Source organism: Bufo gargarizans, chromosome 3 (assembly GCF_014858855.1).
Source record: "Bufo gargarizans isolate SCDJY-AF-19 chromosome 3, ASM1485885v1, whole genome shotgun sequence".
Taxonomy (NCBI): Eukaryota; Metazoa; Chordata; class Amphibia; order Anura; family Bufonidae; genus Bufo; species Bufo gargarizans.
Window position 1 is genome coordinate 93,748,283 of NC_058082.1, and position 17,971 is coordinate 93,766,253.

The window sequence follows — 17,971 nt, forward strand, 5'->3', positions numbered from 1 at the left end:
ATTGGTGAAGTGGAAATGTAGTACTGAAGAATGAGGCCAGAATTAAACGTAACAACTTAAACGTAACAACTTAGAACTTAAAATACTTTCAGTAGCGGCAGACTTTAAGTGCAGTCTTCTCTCTGGCACCAGTAAGAATATGGATGCAGGTTGGATCGCTGCAGTTTAGCACTTAGGTTATACTGGCCTAATAGAAGTCTGATGATGGGTGTCTTAGCCGTAGTCCCTCACCTCAAAGCAGTGTCTGGATATAGCATTTTACACTGCATTCTACATGAGTCAAATTGTTGGTAGTTCTCTTTAAAGAAACTCTCTTGGGCAGGAGCTCAGAAATGTGCTTCCTCTTCTCACTCTGATAACACAGAAACTCCCCCTCCTGGCCGGATGAAGGACCAGCCCACTCCTACCAAGAGGGTGGTTAGCCCTTTTCCTTGCAAGCCATAGCTATCTTTTACCTGCTGTTAACTACAGCCAGAAACATACAATAAAATACACAACATTATAATATAATACCAAACTATTTACAAAATTGTAGTACCCCAAGGTCTGGGGTGCCACACAGTGACCCTCCATCTGCTTGGCTGATCTCTTTAAGACACATGTCCGGTAGTCCGCTGGTTCATTTTGGTGGTGAGCTGCTCCAATGTAGCGTGTCAGAGCATCGCAGCCAGGGAGAAAATAAACCTCACGTTCTCCTTGGCTGTGATGCTCTCCGCTGTGATTGGACCGCGCTACAGCCAGGGAGAAGGAGACGTCCATTGAGAAACAGGGCAGTCTCCTCCTCCCTGTACCGATGCTATTCATTAGCATACCAGCCTGGAAAACTGCAGGAAGGGTATAGCGGGCGAATGGAGTGGCGCCCAGACAAACTAGTAAGCAATATTACATCCGTGCACAGTACCATACATAACTAGCTCGTTATTTCATCATGTCTGGACCCATGAAAGGTCCTCTTTAAACACTGTTGGTGGATACCACCAGTATTCCCTTCAAGCTGAGCATTCCCCCGCTCCCAGTGGCGTAGTGTGGGTTGCCAGCACCCGGGGCAAGCCAAGTATTGCGCCCCCATCCCCCCGTCCCCAACCTCTGGCCATGCCCCCTTTGTACAGATAATTTAGTAGATATCACCTGCAGTCCTATGTAACACCACAGATAACACAGTGATAACTCTCTGTGTACAGATAATGTAGTAGATGGGTGGGAGCCCCCCGAATTCAGAACACGCACAGTGTGACCTGAAGTCTGGGGCCAGGATGTGGCAGGGTGGGCCAAATTCTAAATCCACCCACCCTCCCATCACTACAGAACATACAGGGTAATACAGCGCACATACCTCTTACATCCAGTGATGTCTCCTTTGATGTAGATGTTCTCTTTTCTCATCTTCTCCTTTCAGACCAGACCACCATTTTTCAGCCATTTCTCGTCTCTGCAGTTTGACAAAAAAAATCTTAGTTTACTACTTTTCCATCATCCTCCCATCTTCTGGACAAATCATCCTACCACCCCCAATACTCTGCCTGCCGTGCTCACCAATACTATACTGCAGAAACAGATAAACCCCCTGATAATAGTAGTACCATGCAGATAGTGCCCTTTAATAATTATTGGCACACAGTGCCCTAAAATAACTGCGCCCAGCAAATAGTGCCCCTGACACTAATAGTGTAAACATAACTTCCCCAAAAAATAATTGTGGTAAGCTGATACTGTGCCAAGGTGCCCCCACAGTAATAGTGTTCCCCAAAGTCCCACCAATAGTAATAATTCTCTGCTAGAGCACACATGGTAGTAATAGTGCTCCTACAGTGCCCCCAACATGTCCCCACTGTGCCCCAGAAGTAATAATGCTCCTATAGTGCCCATACTAGTAATCATGTTCCCCCTAGACCCCCAGTAGTAATAAAGCCCACCATAATGCCCCCCAGTAGTAATAATTCTCCTTATAATGTGACATTGCAAAAAATACCCCCTTTTAATGCCCCCAGTTGAGCTAATGTCCCCATAGTGCCCCCATAATGTGCCAGTATAAAATACCCCCATAGTGCTCCTCTCCCCCTTCCTCCTAGTGCCCCCATAATGTACCAGTATAAAATGCCCCATATATAGTGCCCCAGTAGATGCCGCCAGTTTTCCCCATAATTTGCAAGTATAAAATACCCCTTCTTAGTGCCCCTGTAGATGACCCCATAGTACTCCTCTCTCCCCTTCCCCATAGTACACACCATAATGTGCCCCAGTATAAAATGCCTCTATACAGAGCCCCCCATAAGAAATACTCGTTCTTTGTGGCCTCAGTAGGTGCCCCCAATAATGTGCCAGTAAGAAGTGCCCCCATAGTGCCACCCAATAATGTGCCAGTAAAAAGTGCCCCCACGGTGCCTCCAAATAATGTGCCAGGAACATGTGCCCCCATAGATACCCTCACAGTGCCCCCCACTAATGTGCCAGTAAGATGTGCCCCCATAGATGTCCCCCAATCATGTGCCAGTGAGAAGTGCCTACCATAGATGGCCCCCCAATCATGTGCCAGTAAGAAGTGCCCCCGATGGATTTCCCCCCAATCGTGTGCCAGTAAAAAGTGCCCCCCATAGATATCCCCCCAATCGTGTGCCAGTAACAAGTGCCCCCCATAGATGGCCCCCCAATCATGTGCCAGTAGCCAGTATTGTACCATATAAAAAAATTAACACTTCTACTTACCTACCTCCATGGCAGTGATGTGATGCAGGCCTCTTCCAGCCTGTGTGCCGTGCTGTACGGCTCAGGCGGCGCGATGACATCATTGCACCGCCTGCACTGGCCTCTGATAGGCTGCAGGCACTAGGTCTGCAGCCTATCAGAGGAATAGGAAAGGGAGACGCCTCTCCCTCCCCTGCCATGCAGCACATCCATCTGTATCGCTGTCCTGAGGACGGCGATACAGATGACTATGGGGATGAGCTCTTCCACATGGGAAGCGCTCATGTACCTGTGACCTGCCGCCACCCCGAACTTGTGAGTAGGGCTGCGCCGCCTGGGGCGATCGCCTCACTTTGCCTAATTGGCGGTGCGGCCCTGCTGGCGCCCCCTAAAATTTTGCCGCCGGGGCAACGACCCCACCCGGCCCCCCTATGCTACGCCACTGCCTGCTCCCCCCTCCCTCCCCTGGAGTGCTGGGAGCTGCGGTCCTGTCACTCACCACTCAGCTCCCCACGCTCCTCCCCTCCTTCTGGCCGGCAGCCCACTAAATTGTGAAGCAGGGAGACTTCTCCCTGCTCCACTATTCAACCTGCAGGCACTGATCGCGCTGCTGGCCTGTGTGGGCAGAGCCTGCAGCTGGAAATCTGCATAAGCTCCACCCACACAGTCCTGCAGAGCGATCTGTGTCTGCAGGGGAGAGAGGACTGTGAGCTTCAACAACGGGCCAAGGTGAGTAGGTACTGTGATCTTTTGTTGTTTTTTTACACAAAGGGGGCACAGAGGGCATTACTACAAAGGAGGGCACAGTGGGCATTACTACCATAAGGGGGACACAGTGGGCATTACTACCATAAGGGGGCACAGAGGGCATTACTACTAAAAAGGGGGCACAGAGGACAGTATTACCATAAAGGGGCACAGAGGCCTTTTCTACTATAAAGGGGGCACAGAGGACATTGCTACTATAAAGGGGAGCACAGAGGGCATTATTACTTTGAAGAGGGCACAATGGGCATTACTACTGTGAAGAGATACAATGGGCATTTGTACTGTGAAGGAGACACAATAGGCATTATTACTATGAAGAGGGCACAATGGGCATTACTACTGTGAAGGGGCACAATGGGCATTATTACTGTGAAGGGGCCACAGATTGCATTACTACTCTAAAAGAGGCACGAAGAGGGTATTACCACTGTGAAAGGGGCACAGATGTGCCTGTGTCCTCTCCCGCTCTGTACCAGTTTGTTAATAGTTTCTTGTCTACTGTATTTTTATAATAGGTATGTTTAACCCCCTCTTGATGTACAACGCCATGGAATTAATTGTGCTTTCAAATAAATAATCATCATACCGGGAGCTCAAAAGGGGTGCCTTTTAGAGGGGCATTGTTACTGCTGGGGGGGACTATAGAGGGGTTTTTAATAATATTTGTGGTACTGTATGGGCATTACTACTATTGGTCACAATATGATGGGCATTACAACTAAGGGGGTTTCTATTGCGGGTACAGTAGGGGGCACTATTACTATTGAGTGGAGTCTGTGAGCACTATTACTATGGGGGGACTATCTATATAGCACTATTACAGTATTTCTGCAGTATAGTGTTTGTGGGCATTGGGGAGCATAGCGGGCACAGTATTGGGGATAGCAGCAGGATGACAATGTTAAGGGACCAGGAGGGAGAGGGTGATGGAAAACTGAGAAATCTAATATATCTGTGTGCCAAACTATGCAGAGAGGAGACATGGCTGGCAGATATCATCATGGCGGTCCGCTTCCAATGGAGTTGAGAAATGAGAACATCTACTTCAGAGGAGACATGTAAGAGGTATGTGGTGCTGTATGTAATGTCCATCTACATATGTTTTTAATAGTGATGATCGAGTGTGCTTGGCCGAACACGAGTTCGGATCGAGCATCTCGATGCTCGGCACATGGTGGTATTCGGCTGAATACCGCATGTGCTCGAGCGCAATGCTGCAGTCTCCGCCGACATGTTTCTTGGCTGCACCGCAGCCAATAATTGTGCAGGTAAGTACTGTTCTCATTGTAATGCCGTAGCCATGTTGGTTGGCCGGAAAGCGTCATTGGGTGCCATATAGCACCTGATTACGCATGTTCGGCTTATTCTTAGTCAGGGAGAGCTGTGCTGAGGAAGGGACAGACAGTGTAGGGAGTGATTTAAAAATATATTTACCACCAAAGAGACCTAAAAGTCCTTTTAAGGAGTATTGTGTGTGGCAGAAGCAATCTATATTTTTAGCGCAACCTGCGCTAAATTGCTAAAACTTGTGTGGCAGCAATATCTATTGTGTGTGGCAGCAATATCTATTTTTAGCGTATCCTGCGCTGAATAGTGTGCAATAGTTAGGCTGCTGCAGACAGCGACATTAGCTGTGCTACATCTGCTGTGTAAAGTGTGCGCATCCAAAAAATATCTGTGACATCCAGTGTCCTTTTTCCGGAGACAGTGTCCGCTGCGGACAGTGACATTAGCTGCGCCACATCTCCAGTGTAAAGTGTGCGCATCCCAAAAATGTCTGTGACATCCAGTGTACTTTTTCCATAGACGGTGTCCGCTGCGGACAGTGACATTACCAGGGCCACATCTGCAGTGTAACGTGTGTGCTGAAATTTTTTATCTGTGACATACAGTGTCCTTTTCCCGTAGACGGTATCCGCTGCGAACAGTAACATTAGCTGCGCCACTTCTCCAGTGTAAAGTGTGCGCATCCAAAAAATATCAGTGACATCATGTGTACTTTTTCCCGTAGACGGTGTCCGCTGCGGACAGTGACATTAGCTGCGCCACATCTCCTGTGTAAAGTGTGAGCATCCCAAAAATATCTGTGACATACAGTGTACTTTGTCAATAGACGGTGTCCGCTACTGACAGTGATATTACCAGAGCCACATCTGCAGTGTAACGTGTGCGCTTCAAAAATGTATCTGTGACATACAATGTACTTTTTTGCGTAGATGCTGCGAACAGTGACATTACCGGTGGTACCTCTCCTGTATAACGTTTCCTCATCCCAAATACCTGTGACATTCTCTGTAATTTTTTATTAGCTGCTGGTGACAGCATTGACATTACCTGCGGGATATCTCCTGTGTGACGTTTCCACATCCCAAATACCTTTTTTAAATTTGTTTGTGCAAACACTTCCAAATCCTACGCTACTGTACGTGTGACAGATTTTTAATCATATATAACATTTAATATGAAGAAGGCGAGCAGTAAGGGACGTGGTAGTGGCCATGATGCTGATGGTGCACGCAGAGGCCGTGGCCCTGAGCTTGGTGAAACTGTGCCTGCTGCCAGAGCACAAGAAAAACAATCATCCACAATACCTAGCTTCATGTCCCAGTTTGCAGGGTGGAGCAGGACCCCACTCTTGACCAGTGCGACCAGTTGGTCGGTTGGATTGCAGCAGATAATGCTTCCAGTCAGTTAAGCACCACCCTGTCTTCCAGCAAGTCCAGTCTCAGTAGCCAAGAGTCTGCTCAACCCAATCCTCACCCTGATCCTCCTTCCTCCCGCCATGTACAGTCTGGGCAAACAAGTGATCCCACACTCGGATATCCCGAGGAGCTCTTTTCAGCGCCATTCCTTGATTTGGCCCTCTCGCCAAGCACACTTGAAGAGGGACAGATCTTGTGCCCTGATTCCCAAACTCTTCAGGATCCACAATCACAAGAAGATGACGGTGGGGAACGGCAATTACTGTTTAGTGAGGTGGATGATGATGAGACACAGTTGCCAATAACTCAACGGCAATTACTGTCTCAAGAGGTTGATGAAGAGGATGAGAAAAAGTTATCAATCGCTGAGGTAGTGGTTAGGTCAACAAGTCAGGAGGATGAGCAGAGTGAGGAAGTGGAAAAGGAGGTGGTGGACAATTAAGTCACTGACCCAACCTGGGAAGGTGGAAAGCCGAGCGAGGACAGCAGTACAAAGGGGGAGGGATCTGCTGCACCGCAACAGGCTGGAAGAGGCAGTGGGGTGGCAAAAAAGGGAAAGCGGGCCACACTAAACAGCCCCGCAACTGTTCCATGGAGCATCCCTTTGCGTAAATCTCCCTTGCCAAGGGGTAGGTGTTACGCAGTATGGCGCTTTTTTGAGGAAAGTGCGTACAACAAAAGAATAGTAGTTTGCAACCTGTGCCGTACCAAATTGAGCTGGGGCGTGAACACTAGCAACCTCACCACCACCAGCATGATCCGCCACATGGCATCCAAGCCCCATAAGTGGGCCTGGGTCCACAATCTGTGTCTGCGGGTAACACCACTGCCTCCTATTCCCCTGTGTTACGTGCTGGCCAATCCCCTGTCGAAGGCGCAGGCCCGGATGCCTCCCGCCCTGCACCTGGACCTTTGCAAGCACCATCAGCGACCACATCCACTTCCATGTCCCAGCGCAGCATCCAAATGTCCTTACCCCAGGCATTTGAACGCAAGCGCAAATACCCAGCCACCCACCCACAGGCCATAGCACTAAATGCGCAGCTTTCCAAATTACTGGCCCTGGAAATGCCATTTAGGCTTGTTGACCTTGAGGCCTTCCGCAGCCTGATGTCGACGCCCGTCCCGCGTTACACAGTCCCTAGCTTTACACCAACATGTGTCCCGTAACATCACACGAGTCCTGACCAACGCAGTTACTGGGAAGGTCCACCTAACCACGGACACATGAACAAGTGCATTCGACCAGGGACGCTACATTTCCCTGACGGCACACTGGGTGAATGTTGTGGAGGCTGGGAGAGAGTCATACCCTGGGATTGCACAGGTGCTACCGACGCCAAGGATTGCAGGCCCTAACTCCATCAGGGTTTCCGCCACCACCTACGTTAGTGGCTCCAAACCCCACTTCTCCTTCTCCGCCTTCCCCTCCTCTTCCATCTCCGAAATTAAATTAATAAAGGCAGTACCAGTCAGTCATCAGTCAGTAGCTGGAAGCAGTGTAGCACTGCAGTGGGGAAGCGGGAACAGGCCGTGCTGAGGCTGATACACTTAGTTGACCAACAGCACACCGCCGCAGAGCTGTGGCAGGGGATAAGAGACCAGACTGTTGTGTGGCTCTTGCCACTCAACCTAGAACCAGGCATGGTTGTGTCTGATAATGGCCGTAACTTGGTGGTGACTTTGGAGCTCGGCAAGCTTACACACAATCCATGCCTAGCCCACGTCTTAAACTTAGTGGTTCAGCGGTTTCTCAAAAGCTACCCCAATTTGGCTGAGCTACTGGTGAAGGTGTGCCGCGTGTGTGCATATTTCCGAAAGTCATCGACAGCTTCAGCCGGTCTGTCAATGCTGCAGCAGCGCTTGAAATTGCCAGCTCACTGGCTGTTGTGCGATGTGAACACGCGCTGGAACTTTACGTTCCACAAGTTGGCCAGGCTTTGTGAGCAGCAGAGGGCAGTAGTGGAATACCAGCTGCAACATGGTCGTCGCCTTTCCAGTCAGCTTCCGCTATTCACAAGTGAGGAGTGGGCATGGATGTCTGACCTCTGTGAGGTTTTAAGAAACTTTAAGGAATCAACACAGATGGTGAGCGGCAATAACGCTATTAGCGTAACCATCCCACTTCTGTGTCTACTCAAACGCTCGCTGCTCACAATTAAAGACCACGCTTTGCATGTGGAAAAGGTGGAAATGGGGGAAGACATTACACAGGGTGATAGCCAGACCACCCTCAGTTCGTCTTCTTAGCGCGATTTGGACGATGAAAAGGAGGAGGAGCAGGAGACGGTTGCCCCAGCTACAGAGGGTAGTACCCATGGAAGTTTAATTCCACCTGTTTTGCGTGGGTAGGCAGAAGAGGAGGAAGAGGATGAGGAGATTGAGAGTGATCCTCCTGATGACGACAGCAAAGTCTTGCCTGTTGGTATTCTGGCACACATGGCTGACTTCATGTTAGGCTGCCCTTCCCACGACCCACGCGTTATACGCATTTTAGACAACACGGATTACTGGTTGTTCACCCTTCTCGACCCCCACTACAAAGAGAACTTCTCATCTCTCATTCCTCTGGTAGAGAGGACGAGCAAAATGGTGCAATACCAGAAGATCCTTGTTGAAAAATTGCTCCAAAAATTTCCATCTGACAACGCTGGCGGCCAGCACCCTCCCCCTGATGTGCGGCCTAGTGTCACAAGGAGGGAAACATTTTGGAAGATGGTGGAGTACATAGCAGACTGTGTCAGCATCCTCAATGATCCCTCAGTGCCTTACAACTACTGGGTGTCCAAGCTGGACACGTGGCACGAACTGGCGCTCTACGCCTTGGAGGTGCTGGCCTGCCCTGCCGCCAGCGTTTTGTCTGAGCGGGTATTTAGTGCTGCTGGTGGCATTATAACAGATAAGCGTATCCGCCTGTCAACTGAAAATGCTGACTGGTTGACTCTTATAAAAATGAACAAGGCCTGGATTGACCATGACTTCTCGACTCCACCAGAGGAAAGCTGATGAACATAAAGGCACTTTAAATGTGTTGTTTATAATGTACTGAATAAACTGTATTCCCATGCACCCCTTCCACCACAAACAAGGGTATATGGTTGAATTTTCCTTTTCCCATCCTCCTTCTCCTCTTCCATCATATCAGCATGCTTATTCGTCACATATAATGCCCTCGCATATATGCCTTTCGCATATAATGTTTTACAGGGTCAGCTTAGCTGCAGGCCCCCGTAGATAATTTTTTAGAAGATCAGATCACCAGCAGGCCCTCACCTACAATGTTTTACAGGGTCAGCTCATTAGCAGGCCCTCTCATAATTTTTTACAGGGTCACCTCACCAGCAGGCCTTCACCTACAATCTTTTACAGGGTCAGCTCACCAGCAGGCCCTCGCATATAGTTTTTTTGAGGGTCAGCTCACCAGCATGCCCTCGCATATAATGTTTTACAGGGTCAGCTCACCAGCAGGCCCTTGCATATAATTTTTTACAGGGTCAGCTCACCTGAAGGCCCTTTCATATAATGTTTTACAGGGTCAGCTTAGCTGCAGGCCCCCGTAGATAATTTTTTAGAAGGTCAGATCACCAGCAGGCCCTCACCTACAATGTTTTACAGGGTCAGCTCATTAGCAGGCCCTCTCATAATTTTTTACAGGGTCACCTCACCAGCAGGCCTTCACCTACAATCTTTTACAGGGTCAGCTCACCAGCAGGCCCTCGCATATAGTTTTTTTGAGGGTCAGCTCACCAGCATGCCCTCGCATATAATGTTTTACAGGGTCAGCTCACCAGCAGGCCCTTGCATATAATTTTTTACAGGGTCAGCTCACCTGAAGGCCCTTTCATATAATGTTTTAAAGGGTCAGCTCACCTGCAGGCCCTCACCTACAACCTTTTAGTGGGTCAGTTCACCAGCAGGCCCTCACCTACAATCTTTTACAGGGTCAGCTCACCAGCAGGCCCGCACCGACAAGCTTTTAGAGGGTCAGCTCACCAGCAGGCCCTCACCTACAATCTTTTACAGGGTCAGCTCACCAGCAAGCCCGCACCTAAAATCTTTTACAGGGTTAGCTCACCTGCAGGCCCGCACCTAAAATCTTTTAGAGGGTCAGCTCCCCAGCAGGCCCTCATCTACAATCTTTTACAGGGTCAGCTCACCAGCAGGCCCGCACCTAAAATCTTTTACAGGGTCAGTTCACCTGCAGACCTGCACCTAAAATCTTTTACAGGGTCAGCTCACCTGCCGGCCTGCACCTAAAATCTTTTACAGGGTCGGCTCACCTACAGGCCCTCACCCAATTATACCTAATAGGTAATTTACGTCCATGCTTCTTTGCTTGGATGTTGGTAGGCGTAGCCGTTTCTCAGGGTCCCTCTCTGGAATCGAACCCCGATTCCCCATTACCCGTGGTCACCATGGTTGTCGCTGAAAATAACATTGAAAGTTGATAGGGCAGACATCCGAATGGATCGTCTCCGTCACAGGGACATGCGATCGGCCCCAGGTTATCTAGAGTCACCAAAGCGGCAGCAGGCCCTCGCCCATAATGTTTTAGATGGTCAGATCAGAAGGCCCTTGCTCCAAATGTTTTTGAGGGTCACCAGCAGGCCATCAATCATAATTTTTCAAGGCTGTGTATGATGCACTCCTTTATGTATAACAAAGGGTGTATTGGAGTGCCGGTTCCTTGTAATGTTTGGTAACCCTTTCACTTAGTACATAGGTTTTATGAGTGTAGGAGTCCCACTACCTGAACAATTGTACCACAAAGTGAATGAGGCCCTCCTTTATGTGATATACAGGTTGTATCGGAGTGCCTCTTCCTTCCGTAATTTTTGACAGCACTTGCACTTTATATACAAGTGAATATACAGGAAAGAATGTTTCCTAACAATTTTTCCTCTAAAATCGATTTTATCTTCGGTTTTGTGCGTATTATTGTCAGTCTGTAAAAGTGGTGCACTACTCAGACAACATCGTTCCTGAAACATTTCGGTGGTGTTTCCATCAATTTCTGACCTTTTCCTATGAACCAGGCACCCACCCCTCTTCAGAGCAGGGGCTGCCTGGTTTAATACTCGGGTTCTCCCATTGACTTCCATTACCGAGCATCCCGATGTGTTTGGCCACAGCACCCGAGCACTTTGGTACTCGATCAGCACTAGTCTTTAACAGTAAGGCTGTCGGGGAGGAGTTGGATTGAGAATTTGGCTTGAGGGTGGCATTTCAGTTTTTGCCTTAGGCAGCAGATAGACTAGAACTGACCTTGGCTGGGACACCAGCTTCGCCAGCCTACGAGGTTGCAACTGGACCTGAGGATCCTGCACAATCTGTGGGCAAATGTGCCGCAGGATACCATACGGAAACTACATGCCTCCATTCCCAACCATATCTCATCTTGTATCCAGGCTAGAGGCATCCCAACAACAGTGTTCCCCAAAAAATTCTCCTTTCGCTCTAATTTTGTAATCACATCAGCATTACATTCACACATAGAACTTTTCATTTAATTCCAACAACTTCTTGGTGCGTTTTTTTTTTTTTTATGTCAATAATAAGTGTATATACTGTATGCCCCAAGTTAGGAAAGATAAGCCATCTACAGTATGTATTCCACTTTGTGATTAGCTTTACCTAGACTACAGTATATCCACCCTATATATTTTGTGTGTAGGGAGACAGATAAGGAAAATATAATTCTATATATCTAACTAGGTGAAATAAAAGCATTAAAGTAATAACCCAGGGCCGGTAATGCACAAGCCCTATCACTGCTGCCATCAGTCATGCCTGAAATGATGGTGTTGTACAGTAACGGATTACTTTGGGGAACTGTAATGGGTTTTTGCTGTTCACAGCTGATGCTGTTTGATAAAAGAAGATAAAAACACAGAAATATAGTGGCAAATCTGGGGGAGCTGCTCAACCCCTAACACTGTAGCGTGTTTTTCATTGGGGGAGCAGCCCCACCGCATGTGGACCGCAGCAAACGACTATCCCCAGCAAAAAAATAAAATTGCATACGGTGGAGGATGTCGGCGCGGTCCACATGCACCACAAAGGCATCCTACACAAAACGGAGCATTGTGCGGATGAAAATATAATCATATAAATCACAGAAGAAATGCACCAAACGGATATGCCACTGACTATACTGGCTAGTCATAAATGCAGATATTAAAAGCTGAGACTTTTGCCAATATATTCCTGTCAGGAACACATCGGAGCCCATCATGCACCACGTCACGGTTCTCTTCCTGACAGGAATATATTGGCAAAAGTCTCAGCTTTTAATATCTGCATTTATGACTAGCCAGTATAGTCAGTGGCATATCCGTTTGGTGCATTTCTTCTGTGATTTATATGATTATATTTTCATCCGCACAATGCTCCGTTTTGTGTAGGATGCCTTTGTGGTGCATGTGGACCGCGCGGACATCCTCCACCGTATGCAATTTTATTTTTTTGCTGGGGATAGTCGTTTGCTGCGGTCCACATGCGGTGGGGCTGCTCCCCCAATGAAAAACACGCTACAGTGTTAGGGGTTGAGCAGCTCCCCCAGATTTGCCACTATATTTCTGTGTTTTTATCTTGTTTTATATGTAGTGTATGTGCCTTTACCTGGCATTCAAACACTCTCCTTTGCACCTGGTGGCCTCCATCACATGGTCTGATATGGGTGTGGCTCACAGTCTTGCTTTGTTCACATTGCACTAGTTGTCCTGCTATGCGGTTGTGTGGAAGCTTGGCTGTGAGCTGGATTACATCACCTTCAGACCTTGTTCACACCATAGGTAGCTTAGTGGTAGGACCCCTTGCCATGCTGAGAACCGTGACGTGGTGCATGATGGGCTCCGATATCTTCCTGACAGGAATATATTGGCAAAAGTCTCAGCTTTTAATATCTGCATTTATGACTAGCCAGTATAGTCAGTGGCATATCCGTTTGGTGCATTTCTTCTGTGATCTGTTTGATAAAAGGTTGAGAAGCCCATGAAATATGTGATGTCACCCAGAGTACAAACAGTACTGGTGGATAGACAGCAGAGTACTCTTTGCCTTCAAAACAGCATCAGTTCTTCTAGTTATACTTGAACTCAGTAGGGAGGTTGTTCCAAACATCTTGGAGAACTATCCACAGATCTTCTGTGGATGTAGGCTTGCTCAGATCCTTCTGTCTCTTCATGTAATCCCAGACAGACTGGACAAAATAATTGGGAGGCAGGTTGGCATTATTATCCAGGTGCAGACAGCAGACAAAATGTCAGTGTGAACCTACCTCTGCAAAAGACCTTAAGAGATGACCTTTTTGGTTGCCTTAAAGCAAAAACTGTTGCTAGGGATAGACAATTGCCCACGTAAGATTTATAAAACATAACACCGCCCGCCAGTCCCTAGGAGATCAGCTATTGTGCAGTGTGTAGATCATGCTGTCCTGACCCGGGAAACTTGAAGGCCACATAGACATTGTGCTATTGTCAGCAGAACCCACTGTTGAAACCCGCCAACAATCTAAAGTGTATGGGGAACTCCCAACTCTTCATTGCTGTTGGTGGAGGGAAGAACAGGTGCTTTGATTTTTAATGCCTGATCCTTTTGCCCTCCTAGTTAGGCCTATTGCACACGGCCGTTTTTTTTCCCCGTTTACTGGCCGTTTTTTGCGTTCCGTATACGGAACCATTCATTTCAATGGTTCCGCAAAAAAAACGGAATGTACTCCGTATGCATTCCGTTTCCGTATTTCCGTTTTTCCGTTCTGTTTTAACATAGAACATGTCCTATTATTGCCCGCAAATCACAGTCCGTGGCTCCATTCAAGTCAATGGATCCGCAAAAAAACGGAACACATACGGAAATGCATCCGTATGTCTTCCGTTTCCGTTCTGTTTTTTCCTGAACCATCTATTGAAAATGTTATGCCCAGCCCAATTTTATCTATACAATTACTGTATACTGTATATGCCATACGGAAAAACGGAACGGAAAAACGGAACAGAAACAGAAACACAACGGAAACAAAAAACGGAACAACGGATCCATGAAAAACGGACCGCAAAACACTGAAAAAGCCATACGGTCGTGTGCAATAGGCCTTATACGTGAACTCAGTAGGGAGGTTGTTCCAAACATCTTGGAGAACGATCCACAGATCTTCTGTGGATGTAGGCTTGCTCAGATCCTTCTGGTCTTCATGTACTCCCAGACAGACTGGATGATGATGAGATCAGAGCTCTGTGGGGGCCATATCATCAACACCTTTAAGAATTATCTTCAGTGTAAAGAAGAACAAGGAGTCCAGGAAGTGGTCACTTCAGCCACTACCGTAAAAGCCTGCCAGATCTCACAACGCTAGTGTTAAACTAGCCTTACAAAGCTTTTTTTTTTTATAGTTACCTGTAGTATTCATTTATGAAAACGTGTTTATTACTGGAGATACACTTTAAGGATATTGAGTAAGTCATCAATGCCTGCTAAGTGTGGGTCAGACAGTGAAAGAACTGGTGTCCGGTGACCAACCTTCACTTCAGAATGCAACAAAGGTATACTGTATATACTAGATGACTCCCTATATTGAAGTCCATTCAGCATTAAAGAGGTATTCCAGTTGTAATAAGTTATCTCCTATCCACAGGATAGGGCATAACTATTAGATTGGTGGGGGCCATACTGCTAGGACCCTATCGAGAGTGGGGGCCCTGTATCCCCTGCAGCCCCCCCGACATGAACAGAGCGGCCAGAAGCACATGCACGTGGTCGCTTCATTCATTTCTATGGGAATTCCCATAGAGATAAATGGAGCGGCCACACGCATGCCCTACCGGCCGCCCTGTTCATTTCAGGGGGGCTGCAGGGGATAATTTTTAACAACCGGAATACCCCTTTAAGTTAGTTTTAGGTAGACCAGTTACCGATTAAAGGGAACCAGTCACATTACATATGCAGTGCAATCTGAAGGCAGCATGTTCCAGAGCAGGAGAAGCTGAGCAGACTAATTAAGATGTCAGGTTTTGTGGCTTTTTCCAGGATCCTGTTTCAAGTAAATGTTAAGGCATGAAAACCTATGTCTCAGAATTAATAAAAGAAATCCAAGGCTAACCCTTCAATTTCTACTGTGGATTTTCAATGGTACATGCCATGGATCCAGCGGCAGATTTAGCTCCGTTCAACGGGCTAATCCACGAATAGTGGTTTCTGTGTGGAAACTGAGTAAAAAAATTAGCATGCCAATTGGTTTTTTCCAGCTCTAGTGATTTCAAATACACATGCAGAAAAATCTGAACCGTGGTTCCTACCAGTTCATATTAAAATAATTGAGGGTGTCAATGATGGCCTTCTGGACAGCAGTCAGGTCGGCAGTCTTACCCATGATTGCGGTTTTGAGTAATGAACCAGGCTGGGAGTTTTTAAAAGCCTCAGGAATCTTTTGCAGGTGTTTAGAGTTAATTAGTTGATTCAGATGATTAGGTTAATAGCTCGTTTAGAGAACCTTTTCATGATATGCTAATTTTTTTAGATAGGAATTTTGGGTTTTCATGAGCTGTATGCCAAAATCATCAATATTAAAACAATAAAAGGCTTGAACTACTTCAGTTGTGTGTAATGAATCTAAAATATATGAAAGTCTAATGTTTATCAGTACATTACAAAAAATAATTAACTTTATCACAATATGCAAATTTTTTTAGAAGGACCTGTATGTTCAGCCAAGCCTAGCATGCCATGTATTTAGTCAGCTGCGCTCCCGCAACAAGTCTGGCCATGCTATGCCTGTGCCACCGGCGTCACTCTATCATTGTGGCTGACAGTGGAGCTGGTTGGCCTATTAGGGAGCAAGGACGCCGGGCCAATCAGTGTCGGCACCAGCATCAAGTGCTTCCTGAAGGCGGGATGTTTAAACTGCCAACTGCTGGCCACAGTTGCCTGTGATTTGGTCTTCTGGTCTCACATGCTTAGGCCTTGTGAAAAAAGTTGCATCCGTTGCATCCGTAAAGGAACTGTAGTTGGCTCGTGTGTCTGTTTTTACGGAAATGCATCCGTATGTCTTCCATATCCATTCCGTTTTTTCTGCACCATCTATTAAAAAGGTTATGCCCAGCCCCATTTTTTCTATGTAATTACTGTATACTGTACATGGCATACGTGTAGTGTACAGGAGCGAGATGCCCGTCACTACTGAAGGGTCACTTGGGTACTGTCGTTCCCCCTGTATTTATGGGGAAGTTGGTATAGAATATCTTATAATGTCATGCTATGTATTTTCCTGTTACTGTGAAAGGTGCATTTGCAGGCCGGCTAGGGTGTAGTTCCAGCTCTGAGTCACTAGAGGGAGCTAGGGAACCCTAGGTTATATAAGGCCCAGTCAGGAAGTAGTAGCAGAGAGGAGACAGACAGTGGGAAGCAGAGGTCAGAAATGATCCTGTGTCTGAGAGAAAGCAAGGCTATGGGCCTGTGAGAGCATAGCAGGCCTGAAGCCTGTCGGCTAGGAGAGGGTAGTAAAGGCCCTGTAACCGGGTTCCGGATCCAAGGAAAAGGTTCCCCTCCTGAGTCACCATCCGTTCAGCTGAAGCAGCATAAGTGAGCCACAAGCCAAGACACAGATTACCACAGAGGCCGATCAGATAAAGCGAGAGGTACTCAAGATAACAGAGGAGGTACTAGATAAGGACAGCTTCAAGGGTACGCCAGATAAAGGGCATTAGACCTTGGAGAAATTCACATATAGCGGGACCAGACAGGAATAGTGTGCAAGCCGCCTGTACTGCATCTCCTGTAAATCAACACTCTGTAAAATTCATCGCTAAGACCGGCCATTCTGTAACTCCCAAGAACCACCTGTATTGCTATAAGAAACCAACCGTCTTTTATGGAACTGTGCTCTTCCTGTGTCCATGTATTATCCTGACTGATATTCAGTAAAAGTTCCAGTTTTTGTTGGCTATCCTGTGCTTGCTTCATTCTTCCACCATACTTTACACGGCGTGTCACCGTTTAATTGACACTGGCGTCACGAACTCTTTAACTACCTGCCTGTTCCAGTGTTTGCCCCAATTGAAGACGACAGTGGATCCCAGGTTAGTGGTCAATCTGCACTACAAAGCCCAGCACACACTACTGACCCCCTGGGACACTGCATACGGAAAAACATAAACGGAAACACAACGGAACTCAAAAACGGAACAACGGATCCGTATAAAACGGACCGCAAAAAACTATAAAAACCATACGTTCGTGTGAACAAGGCCTTAGTTTGTGTTTCAAGTGGATTCCTAGACTTCTGATGCTTTGTCTCTGACTGCCGATTCTGATGTTACCTCCTGGTTTTGACCCTGCTTGGTACATTACTCTGCATTGCTTCTTCCTTGGTTCTGACGGTATTGTCTGTTGTTGACTTGGCCTGTCTGTTCCCCTTTTTGTCTCCTCTAAATAGGTCCTGTGCACATAGTCAGGACAGGGACCATTGCCCAGTTGGGGGTCACAGTTTAAGGCGGATCATCCAAGTAGGTAGGGACAGTGGTGTGGGTGGAGGTTAGGTCTGCACTGTTCCCTACCTGTTGTTGCATAGCGTGCAAGCGCATGGCGGAGTTAGGAAAGATAGCAGATAGTCAAATGAGCTTTCAGACGATTTAAGGAATATAGGCTATTGAATATAAGCTATTTAAGGAATATAGGCACATTAAAAGGGTATTCCAGGATTTTGTTATTGATGGGCTATTGGATAGGCCATCAATATCTGCCTGGTGGAGGTCCATCACTGACACCCCCATTGATCAGATGTTTTTGTGTAGCTCTGGCACCAGAATTTGGCGCTGGAAGTACAC